At 35.0% G+C, this 12,024-nt stretch overlaps 1 long non-coding RNA gene across 1 annotated transcript; it reads right to left on the bottom strand.

Moving 5' to 3' along the window:
• Window positions 1-7,179: 7,179 nt before the first annotated feature.
• Window positions 7,180-11,618, bottom strand: LOC113305425. Its single transcript, XR_003338500.1, has 2 exons — window positions 9,852-11,618; window positions 7,180-9,351 (listed from the first exon to the last, which is right to left on the bottom strand). It is a non-coding gene; the product is annotated as an uncharacterized LOC113305425 (long non-coding RNA).
• Between the last annotated feature and the right edge of the window lie 406 nt (window positions 11,619-12,024).

The following is a 12,024-nucleotide window of genomic DNA, read 5'->3' as shown; positions in this document are numbered from 1 at the left end:
CAAAGGTATCTTCTAAAAAAAACATTGCTTAGGTATGACGTGATTGAAAATTCAAACCTTGTATTGTATCATCTCAAGAACATCTAAGAAGGGTCATGAGTCACGACTCATGGATGTCTTGGAATGGAGCTTTTGGTAGGAAAAAATGCATATATATGATGTTCGGGCATATGTAGGTCTTATTATTTTGGAATGGAAACTTGACATGGAAACAATGCATATCACATTCAACTGTTCAAGTGCATGTCATCACATGATCACGATATTTTCTTGATAAAACCATTAGAAGGCTTAGTTATAGTTTTGCTGTTTTGGAGGTTCTAATGTTGTTTCTGATCTATATTTATTCTGGGAAAGAAGTTTTCATGGATAAAGAAAGATTATAAAAGGAAGTGACTAAATGCAACCCATATTAAGCTTAAATACAACCCGCAATCAAGAAAATAAAATTCGTTAACCAATTTAATGTAGGTAACCAAAACACAATTCATAATTAACCCTAGTTTTTCCAGCAAGTTTCTCCTTCATGGTCTTTCTAGCAAGTTTTTCCTTCTAAATTTTTTTTATCCTAGTTTATTGCATCATAATTTATGGTCACTATATAAGTTACCAATTTTATTAAAGAACATTATTATTCTCAATGGGCTTGGGTTTAAATTTGATTTTCCTTAGTTTTATGTTATATGATAACTTTGGCATAATTTTTCCTGCTGACAAACTATATGATGAAATCACAAATATTATTTTCAGGAAAAAAAATCACGAAACATATCATAAATTAATTAGTTGTTCATTTTTTTTGTTTCCATTTTTTTGTAGTTTTATCATTATATTCTAATCTATAATTTATTACTAATAAATCTGATTTGACAATAATTCATCATAAGAAAGAAGATAAAACATAAATCTATGTTCTGTTTCATTTTCAAGCGAGACTATTAGAAAGATAAATGAGGGAAGAAGATGATGGAGGTGGTTTTGATTACCCACATCAATAGGGTCTACAATATTTAGATAGGGTTGCATTTAAACTAAGTGTTGGTTTTATTTAGTCACTGCCTTAAAAAAAAATTTGGAGGAGGTACTTCTTTTATACTTAGATAAGTCCATGAAGCCATATTGGCCAACCACAGGCTTCAATGGCCACTCTGACATGGAGAATAAATCACAAACTTACCCCAAGTAGTCCACATCTCCTCATTCGAATTATTCCCTTGATGGTCTTCCTCTTAAGTTCACGGTGAATGCTCATTTCTCTTGTCCTTAAGGTGTTCGATGAAATGTCTGATAACTTTGTTAGGTATTTAACGTTGGTTGGGATATAATCTCATATAACTATTCTATAAGGGCATTTCGATAAACAGTTTAGACGAACAACCTTAGTGTACGACCTTAATGCATCAACGTCATGTTCTACGACCCAGACCTTAATTTGACTATAAATATACGACCCTTTTACAAAATCTCTGTATTTTTAAATCCCAGAAATTCAATATTAGAGTTCGGTACCCAAGAACCTAGTTGACCGTCTTGACCGCTACCAAAATAGTATTAACATTAATTAATTTATATTAACCTAACCACGTTAGATACACAATACATTACATTTGTAAAAAATATCTAATAAGCGATAATTGATTGAATTCAACAATTTTCTCTTGTGAATTTTAATAAACGAAAAGAGTTCAATCTATATAATAACTATAACAAAATTAAATTGATGTATACTCAAATTATCGTAGCATCAACATAGCGGATGGGTACCAACTAATTAAACTATTACTCCCCATATTACTATAGATAAATTTTGAAAAACCCTTATGGTCAAGATTTATATTATGATATTTGATGTTTCAAGAGCTCTACTAAACATTTATTTTTACTGTTTTTCTATTGATGATGTATAAATCTTGTACCATTGATTAACAAAAATTTCTCTTCCTTTAAAAAAAATAAAAAAAAAAAATCAATAATCAAATCGAGGGATCTACTTCCTTAAGAAAAAGAAATCATTTATCATTGTTTTGAATCTTTTCCTTCAAAAATAAATAAATAAATAATCAATAATCTAGCTGATGAATCTGCTCCCTTAAAAAAGTAACCTTTTATCGATGTTTTAAAAACCAGACTGCTTTGATCTCGACACCCATGAACCAATCATAAAACTGGATTGTATTGATCTGTGAGTCTGTGACCCAATTCATTCTTTGAAAACCGGACTCAGTCATATGAACCGGCTGACCCGAACGATTGGACCATCAAACTGTGAGAACCGTGTATTTGAATTAAAATAAAATGAAAACACTGTTATTGGTGATATAAAAAACCAGATTGATACTTACTATTGATGTGAATTAGTTTCTACCCACTTTATATATTATCCCGGTCCATAGAAATCATGTAAGTTTTCCGATCAACAGCCATTAAGACTAGAGTATACTCCCTTCGTCCCATAATAGATGGCATATTTATTTTTAAATTTTGTTCCACTAATATGCGACGCATTGAATTAAATAAGGGTAATTTCTAAAATTTATTATTTTAATTGATTATTGTTAGTATAAGAAATAAGTATAATTTGATAGCCATGTTTACATTGGTTAGGTATGTGTTTTAAAATGTTTTTTAATGGTGTAAAGTTTATGAATATCTTTGATATAGTTTGAGAGATAAATCATTTCCAAATTTTACTAACTATTATCCATAAGGGTATAGTTGTAAAAAATACTAAAAAAATACTCCCCTCTCCTCATTGCCTTAAGAATTGTGCAAACTAGAAAAGATGGGAGAGAAACAGTTGTATAGTTTCTCCACCCCTTAGAAATTTTTCTTCAAATTTTCAGTAAAACCACCTAAATCTAGCTAGATCTGAGTAAAACCACCTCCAGTTCTTTTAATTTCGGTAATTACTCTCTTAAATCTCTTCTGCATAATATATATCTCTCGTTTCCTTCTCTGAATTTTCCATACCTCCTAGTAAATCTGTTTTATTAAGTTTTTCTTTAGCTTTGTTTTTTGTTACCAGTGTTTATTTCGGTATCTTTCTCTTGCATGGGAGTGTTCTTTGTTCCCATATTGTTTTCGAAGTTTTCCTTTGTTGTTGAGGTTCTTCTAAGTTTGATGGCGAAGCATATTCTCTTGAGTTGTGTTTCTGGTTTCCTCTTGAGTCTTTAATTGGGTTTATATTCTCTCATGAACGTTGATTTATTGTGTTGTACGTTTCATAATCTTGATTTCGAATATGTTTACCTTTAAAGGTCTCAATTTAGATGATGATAGTCATAACTGTGAAGCTTTAGATGACCTTATTCGCGGTCAATCTTCTATTCCTGGCGTAGTTTTGTCTCTTCATTGTATGGGTCTAAACAACTTTACAGAAATTGATAGACAAGTAGGGTTTACTATTTCAGGCAAGTCACACAATGTTATTCCAATCAGGCGTTTTCATGTGGATGGTGATGGAGTCTCCTATGATCTGAATCAAAATATGTTTGTCTAAGTTGATGGAATTCTCCAAACAAGATATTTCATTAGCTCTTCGCAGTAGTGTCCTTTATGGACCTACCTTAACTCCCTCAGGCCTTCTGAACTTTTATCTGATGAAAAAAACACTTTTGTTTGTTGTTTTCTTCACATGACTTTCATTGTGGCCCTGTCCTCTGCTCAAAGAAAGATTCTTTTGGATTATTATCTCTATTTTCTCCGGAAATATACTTACATTTTTATTGCCATTTTATGGATTGCCCGTGAGATAAATTATTTAATTTTTCTTGTCATTTAAGGTTTCAGAGTATGTTCTTATTGGACATGAGGTTTACATTACTGATCAAATAGTTCTAATCTCTATACTTATGCTTGTTATGGACTTTTCCACTATTATGCCTATGTGGTTTATTTTTTTCCCATCACAAGACAAATCTACCGTGATCTTTATCTTTTCTTAGAGTTAGATGAAAAGATATGTAAGCCTCATATGTCTGCAATTAATGGTGTGGGTTTTAGTTACTTTGAAGTATCTTATGAATATAACATGATTATTGTGAATGATTTTTGATACTATTGCAGTACGGATCATATTACGAAGGATGTGTTAGTCATCAACGACACTTGTACTGCTCACCATCTCGTAGTTAGAAGTATTGATACTGTTAAAGCACTGCTTGGTCGAACTCGCAGGCGTTTCTATCTCAATCTTGTTTGTCATGTTTAGTTGTCAAAACTATAAGTCTTGATTTCTAGTCTACTTATAGCTATGTGTCGGATTAGGATGTAATATGTAGTTGAGCTTTAGACTTCACAACGTTCATCAATTGAAGACGAAGAACTACTAAGGGGACCTTATGGAACTTCATCAACAAAAGGTATGTGGAGACTTGAACTCGTCTATCACTCAGAAGTCTATTCTATTCTATCTCCTATTGAGACAAAGTCATATAGCTATACAGACTTTATATTATACAGATTTGATATTTCGAGCTGAGTTTAACTCGCTTATATCTTTCTCCAAATATGTGTTGGAAAGCCTTTTGCTTTAACCACGTTCATTATTATTCTTGATGAAAGTCAAAAGATGATCATGTGAAAATCACCTGGTAACATCTTACATGATTTGTGTGAGACAGTCATTTGATGTAGGCTCGGAATATTTTGTATTGATCATTCGATAATTTGAAAATTGCTTATAAGCTAATATTTTGTGTGAGACAGCTATTGTCGTCTTCTAAGAATGTTTCAATGATAAGGAGTTAAGATCTAAAACCCATGTCTGGATACATTACGGTTTGAGTACTTAATGTACGAACTGTTTTGACAGAATTCAGGACCGGAAGTTTGCATACTCGTTCTCAAACATATTCAACTGTTTAAGTCAAGGTACTTAAGTTTGCATACCCGTTCACAAACTGATTTAACTGTTGAAGTCCAGGAACCAAGTTTGCGTACCCGTTCGCAAACGGTTTCAACTGAGTTCGGTCCGGAGCTAAAGTTTGCGTACCCGTTTGCAAACTGTCGGCTTGTGACCAATGTCCGGAACTTAAGTTCGCGTACCCGTTTGCAAACTTAAGTGGTTAAAGTTCTTAAATCGGTTAAGTATGTATGATTTCATACTCATAAACAAATACATTTATAAATTAAGGAATGCAATCTTTGCAAACCGTGGCTAAAATGTTCATGAACTGATTCTTTTGAATCAATCCGATTTTGCTTCAATTGTGTCTTGTATACTTCTATGAGAATATAAACAATTGAATAACTCTACGAGTAACACAATTAGATTCATTTGATTATCAATTGATATAGAAGTGTTAAGATGAACAAGGTTAAGAAAAAAGTGTTCATATGGCTAACTTCGGTTAACTGTTATTGAGCCAACTCAATATACCGGTTTAGGTACGGTTACCTATATCTAAATGAAGGTATATTTCATTTGTGTGTAACATGCTAAAGATAATCTAACGGTGGAAAGATAGTAGCTTAAATCTTGAATCAGGTTTCATCTAACGGTGAATATTGATTGCTTTATTCCAAAGTTATCAAACCCTGATTTGAAAACTATATACGGGAGAACTCTAACAACTGGGAAACCTAATCCCCAGACCTCCTGTGTGATACTAGTTGCGACTAGAGTCGATTCTCCTTTAACCTAGGTTTTTCCTAAAACCATTATAGGTTAACGACTTAAAGACTTCATTGGGATTCTGAAGCCAGAACCAACTATTTTCTCTATAGTTGCGTGTTCTGATCTTACTTTGTTCTGTCGTATTGAGTATTATCTCTCTAAGATTTGCTCGAGATTTATCTCCGATGGGTAAGATATAAAAATTAATCACAAAGCTCTTCGTCTCATTCTTTGTGATTCCACAATAACTTGTTCTATTACCATATAGTTAAGTTATTCAGAGGTGATTGATACTTCTAGGTTGTTCTTCGGGAATATAAGATCGGATTATCAATTGGTTCCTGTTCAACTTGATTTATCAAAATACTGAACAAAACTTCTGTAGCGCCCCCTAAGCTGGCAGCTGACTAATCCATGAGATTAACTAATAAAAAGGCACTAAGAATCTAAATCATTCACTTAAACATTCAATTAAGAAATCTTCTACAAAACTTAACCCAAAATTAACCTCGCTCAGAAATATATATACAAGAACTCCTCTCAATTGATACATATATAATAGTCATTTAGATTGCAAATGAAATATACATAATAATCATAATAGAAGTAATCTAACAAACGAGATCAACGCCTCGAAGCTTTCGCTGCACAACTCTGATCTGTCTCTGAAACTGAAAGTGGGAATGGGTGAGCACATCATCCCTAAAAAAGGGGTGCCCAACAAGAATAACATTTAACTTTAAAGAAATCATGAGCAAGATTTGGAAAACATTCATGTTTTCCCAAACATCAAAGTGACCAAGTGATCGCTGTCGTAGACGTCAAAAATAATTCCACTTTCTTACTACTCAACATATAAATATAGCAAGGGCAAGAAAGAATCGTTCCCACAGAGAGGACTTAGGTTGTCAATATGCTTCGGTTTCCTATAAATAACAATGGCGGTTTTCTGATTTTTATATAATAAACTAAATGAAAACAAACAATAAAGGTAAACAAATCAAATCAAGGATGAGAAAGTATTGGTCACGGATTTCATCTTCATTCACAAACATGTTTTCTACACAATAACTAGAATTGATATTTTAATCTCAACTTTTATCAAAGGCCCTAGGATACCTTGATGGCAAGCATATCCCGCAAATCTCCTCTTGTCATCAACAAACACATTAAAAGATGCGAATATGAATACTATCTTAGAGAACAACCTAACATGTAAAAACACTAATCAAGTTTAATTCCCTAGATGCATTAAGTTCTATGAAATCAGGCCAATCAAAGCAATCAAAGGTGTAAAAGCACTAATCCGATTTAACAAAGGCTATGGTTCACATATGACTACAAGGATGCATCACTACAAGCTATAACCATATTTATGCTACTTGTATTCAGGAATCTATCACTTTTGCTTATAACAAATCCTAATCAAGCAATAGAGATGAAAACAAACTCAAACGATTCGCGACTCGATCAAACAAGTATTCAAATCATGTAACAATATAAATAGTGAATCATAATCGATAATATGGAGAAGAAACTAATTTATCATATCAAAAATCATATCACGTGAAATCCAATTATTCCATAACCAATAATAATAATCTAGCTTATGTTCATGGAGTTCATCCAAAGAAGAAATAAATCTATCATGTTCACAAAACCTAGAACAAAAGTAGAAGTAAAGATCAGATCCCTATAGAGAGATACAAGTTTTTCTTTTTATACTATCCTCCCTTTTTCGGTTTCTCAATCTCAGCCATCTCCAATCGCATAGGAATTGTTGCTTCCGCTACAAAGACAAGCCCACATATCAGAGCCCATTTAAAACATAACCCTACAGGTCCATTACTTTATATCCTGTCAGTTTTGTGAAACTGACAAGCTATTCGAGTACCAAGACATGGCTAGCTTCATCTGTACCAGGGCATAACCATTCTGTTGCTCCAGTCACTGCTTGCATTCAGTTCAGGTCACCCCACTCTAGCACCAACAATGTTTCCTTCTGCAATTTCTTGCACATACCAGCGCCATCTCGGCTTTAACTGCAGCTGCAACTTCATATATTCAGCTGCAACTGCAATCATCTTGACCCATTCTCAAATCCATACATTTCTGTCACCACTTGCTCTCCCAGCTACAGCAGCAGCAACACCAACTGAACTGCACAGCTTCATCTGCCTGCAAGATCATTTCCTTGTCTATCAGTTCAAGCCATTCTTCATAGAGAACCAATAATAACCTCGACAGTTCAGTCTTGTCCTGCACCATTGTTAACATCACCACCAACTCAGTTGCAACGTAAACTACAGCCAACCCCAGAGCCATTTCAACTGCATTCTCGTTCGAACTGCCATTGCTCTAAATCCTTGTGTGCACTCAACCGTTCCTGCAACATCCTTCTCCATTTGAAACTTCACAACCTCGCACGACACCAGACTATTATCAGATTTGAGCATCACCTGCAATTGCTTCAAGCCCAACTCCAATTTCTGACAAACTCAAGCAATTCAGACCTTCTCAAGCAGCTAACAAACTCCATGGCTTAACCAGCTACACCTGTAATGAACCTGTCCTAACATACATCTACAGAGAACAACCACCATCTTCTTCCATCTGCCATTGCTTGTAACTGCAACTGCAACTAACACCAGAGCCATTTCTCAGCTACAGATTCTTCTTTCTTCCACCAACTGAATCACAACTTCTCACAAATCATCATCTCCATCTCAGTAACAAGTCTTCCCAAATTCACCCCAGATTCGACAACCCATTCTCTAATCTCATCACATTTCATCCATACAATTCCATTTCAGCTTCATCAAACCACTATCACAACCCGCACTTCAATCCATAATTTACAGCAACACCACCTGCAATCAACACCTTAACCTGCACCTTCCATTACTATGAACTGATGGCAGCAACATCATCTCTGAGTCCTCCTTATCCTCCAACACAACATCAGTTTCTTCTCTGCTTCTTGTATACTCAGCTCAGCAGCAGACTAATTGAGCTCTACTGCAACTCTAGAAACCAATAACACATGTATCCCACATATCTCTTCCATGAGATCTTCAGTAAACCCAATTTCGATTCTCAGCCGAAACCCCAAAATTCCTTTTCCATTTCGAGCTTCTAACCAACACAACCACTGTTCATTCCACGAGCTTAATTTCTGCATCTTCTTCTTCCCTGAGTCACATGGATCTCCTCCTTTTATTACTGCAAATCCATGGCAGCGACAGATCCGGCTCTTCTTCCATACCTCTTCCTTGAAATCAAGAGAAACCCATCCTGCAAATCCATGGCAGCGACCTTGTCCCATTAGATTCATCTTCTCTTGTTCCTTTTCTGTAATTCTTCCAACAATCACTCAATCTCTCTGTCGATCTCCATGGCCGCCTTCTCTCAGTTTCAGGTGGAGAGGAATAAATATAAATGTAAATGATTTGAGAAATCCTTCTCTGATTTTTAGGTCTTCTGTAGGAGAATACAAATGGATATAGCCACTCAGGTGCAGTCGATAAGGGCCACCCAGTTCATATATGGCCTGTCAGTTTCAAGGAACTGACAAGCTTCATCAATGCTTTCACCCATAACTTTCTTGTATGACGTCGTAGTCGCGTCATTTTTTTCACCGGTGGCTTCCTCCTTTCGTTCACTTCAACATGATGAGTAGAGATACGATATTTGAGCGATATTCCCCTCCTTTTGCTCCAGTGACTCCAAAACACCTATAGAACTCAAAAGCAAATATAAGAAACATAATTCACAAGAAACTCGCAAAGAAAGTATAAACAATAGATATAAATTTAGGTATTTTACAACACCTATCACCAAGTCACTGGAAATGCACAAACAGTGTATATGGACAAACTCCTTCTTCAAACAATATATATTAGTGATGCCGGGTTTTTCCACACCTACATAGCTATATTGACGTCGGGTTGTTCCACACCTAATAAGCATAAAAGCTGAATTCATGTAGATATAAATGAAGGAGCGTATCCTATATACCACACGTGGAAATTCTCATTTCCCATAACAATTCATATTGGCAACAAAACATTACAGGTCATTTCCAATTCATGGAAAGATTCAAAGAATCAACAGAACAATCATAATACAAATTAAACAATGCATGAAATGCACAACTGACAATGCATGAGTTTGTTAAACATAAACTTTTGTAAAAGAAACAACAATGGTTTCAAAAGAGTTAAAGTATTCCCACCTCTTTTGATGACAAGCCATGCCTACCTCGAGATCCACGATCCACTGGGTCATCCTTTGAATCGATCGTTGTTAAATAGACTAACTGCAAAATGCAGTTCCAAGCTTTTTCTCTTTCTACAACTACCAACTGTGATTCTACAATCACCACTCCCACATATTTTCCACTCTTCTAACTCCACACACACCCGTACCCAACTGAATCAGCAATACACTTCACTCTTAACTCCAACTTAAAACCCCACCACTTCAACTGAACTCATTCTCTCTCATTACCATGACCACTAATTCATATCACAATACAACTTCACCCTCAACAGTAAAACCATTATACTTACTAAAGTCCACCTGCACATTCATATTCTATCAAATGCAGCCAAATAATGGACTGCTTTAATCTATTTCAATTCAATACCACTAACTCCATTTTAATCCCATGTTGAACCCCTTTCCTGTACATTACAGGTTCAGTACAGTTTGTAAACTCTTTCACTAGCTACCACTGAAATTCATCACAACACAATGAGTTAAAACACCACTGCACATTTCATAACATCATAAATAATTTCAGGTTTCTTCCTTGCATACTACATCACCACCATTACAATATCACTACCAAGTTCAGTTCAGTTCATTACTGCAAACCTAACCACTATTGTATTCTCAGTTCAACAAACCACCTCTAACAACCCATAATACCAGAACCACCACAGCCCATCCAGTTCAACCTCTCTGGGTCACAACAATTGTGACTTTACTGTCACAGCAGCAACATCTAAACTCTAACAAACAATAACAACACCAACTCCAGATATGTATATTCATTCTCAATTTACTATCACCACTAGTTCCATGTTTCAACTGCAATTCCATATATGAACCTAATATCAAATCAATACCACCACCACCAGCCTCAGCAACAATAATAACATCTCAACTCCAATACACTTCACTTATCCCAACATCCTTATTTATAAATTCCATTCCCAATTAAATTCACAGAGACCCTGTAAATCAAAACAATACCAAATCCTAATTACAGGAACAACCTACTCATACCCATTAATCCAATTGATATACTCTAATCAATTATTCCATGAATTCCAAAACAAAATCAAATATAAGATACCTTAAATTAAGTTACCTTTCCATTCTTCCTGAGTTTGATCCAACAATAATAATAACACCATCACCCTCTTAATCTTCAACCTTGATTTCATCAAAACCCTGAAACGTCGATTTCATCTTCTTCAGCTAACTTTCAAACCCATGAACTCTAAATACATGTTCTGTTCAAAAACCCTAATTCACTGATCCAATCCTCAAACAACTCTACAACTTCAATCAATTAAGAACAAACCCATCTGTTAATTCCGTCTAATTCTTCTTAATCCTTACTCAAACCGAACTCCAATACAACATGCAGACCTAATTAAAAATTACTCTTCTTCTACGAAACTTAATCTTCAAATTGACCCAACAACTTCCTTCTTCTACTGAAGCTCTCGAAACCCATCTTCAATTGTTATCTCATATCAAACCTGAACCCATCAACAGAAAGCCCTAACTCACTGATCTACTGTCTCCTTTGGTTTTAAATCAGCAACAGACAACAACACCATCTCTATCCTCAATTGTACCTCTTCACTAATTGATCTTACTCGATAAATCCTCATGCACGACTTACAATTATCGGCAGAAAAGAAACAGAGAAGAAGGAAAGACAAGAAGAAAGAAGAACGAAAAAGAAGAAGAAGAAGAAGAAGAAGAAGAAGAGAATAATATGGTCGTATCTTCTCGATCTGGTGAAGGTGATAAGACCAAAGGTATTACTCGGACACTCACTTTCTTCGATAAGGGCAGCCACGACGTGTCTGTATTGCAATAAAAATGTTTACCCGAGGAATAACGATTTTTACCCTTCATACTTATCTGATGATATCTTCTTCGTCCGGTATCCGATTAACACGTTCGAGTAGTTCATTCTGCGTAACTTTTCGAGATCCATTTAACGATACTGGTTAAGTATATAAACCGTTGTTAGATTACTTTCTATTAATTAACGTTCATGTTAAACTAATCGAGTAATTATCGGCTAAATCTTCTCTTGATCATCGCTAGACCATTCAAATAGCGTTGACGAGCTTAAGGGTCCTTACATTCTCCCCACCTTA

Source organism: Papaver somniferum, chromosome 1 (assembly GCF_003573695.1).
Source record: "Papaver somniferum cultivar HN1 chromosome 1, ASM357369v1, whole genome shotgun sequence".
NCBI lineage: Eukaryota > Viridiplantae > Streptophyta > Magnoliopsida > Ranunculales > Papaveraceae > Papaver > Papaver somniferum.
Note: the sequence above shows the minus strand (reverse complement) of the source record. Positions and strands in the feature narration are given on the sequence as shown.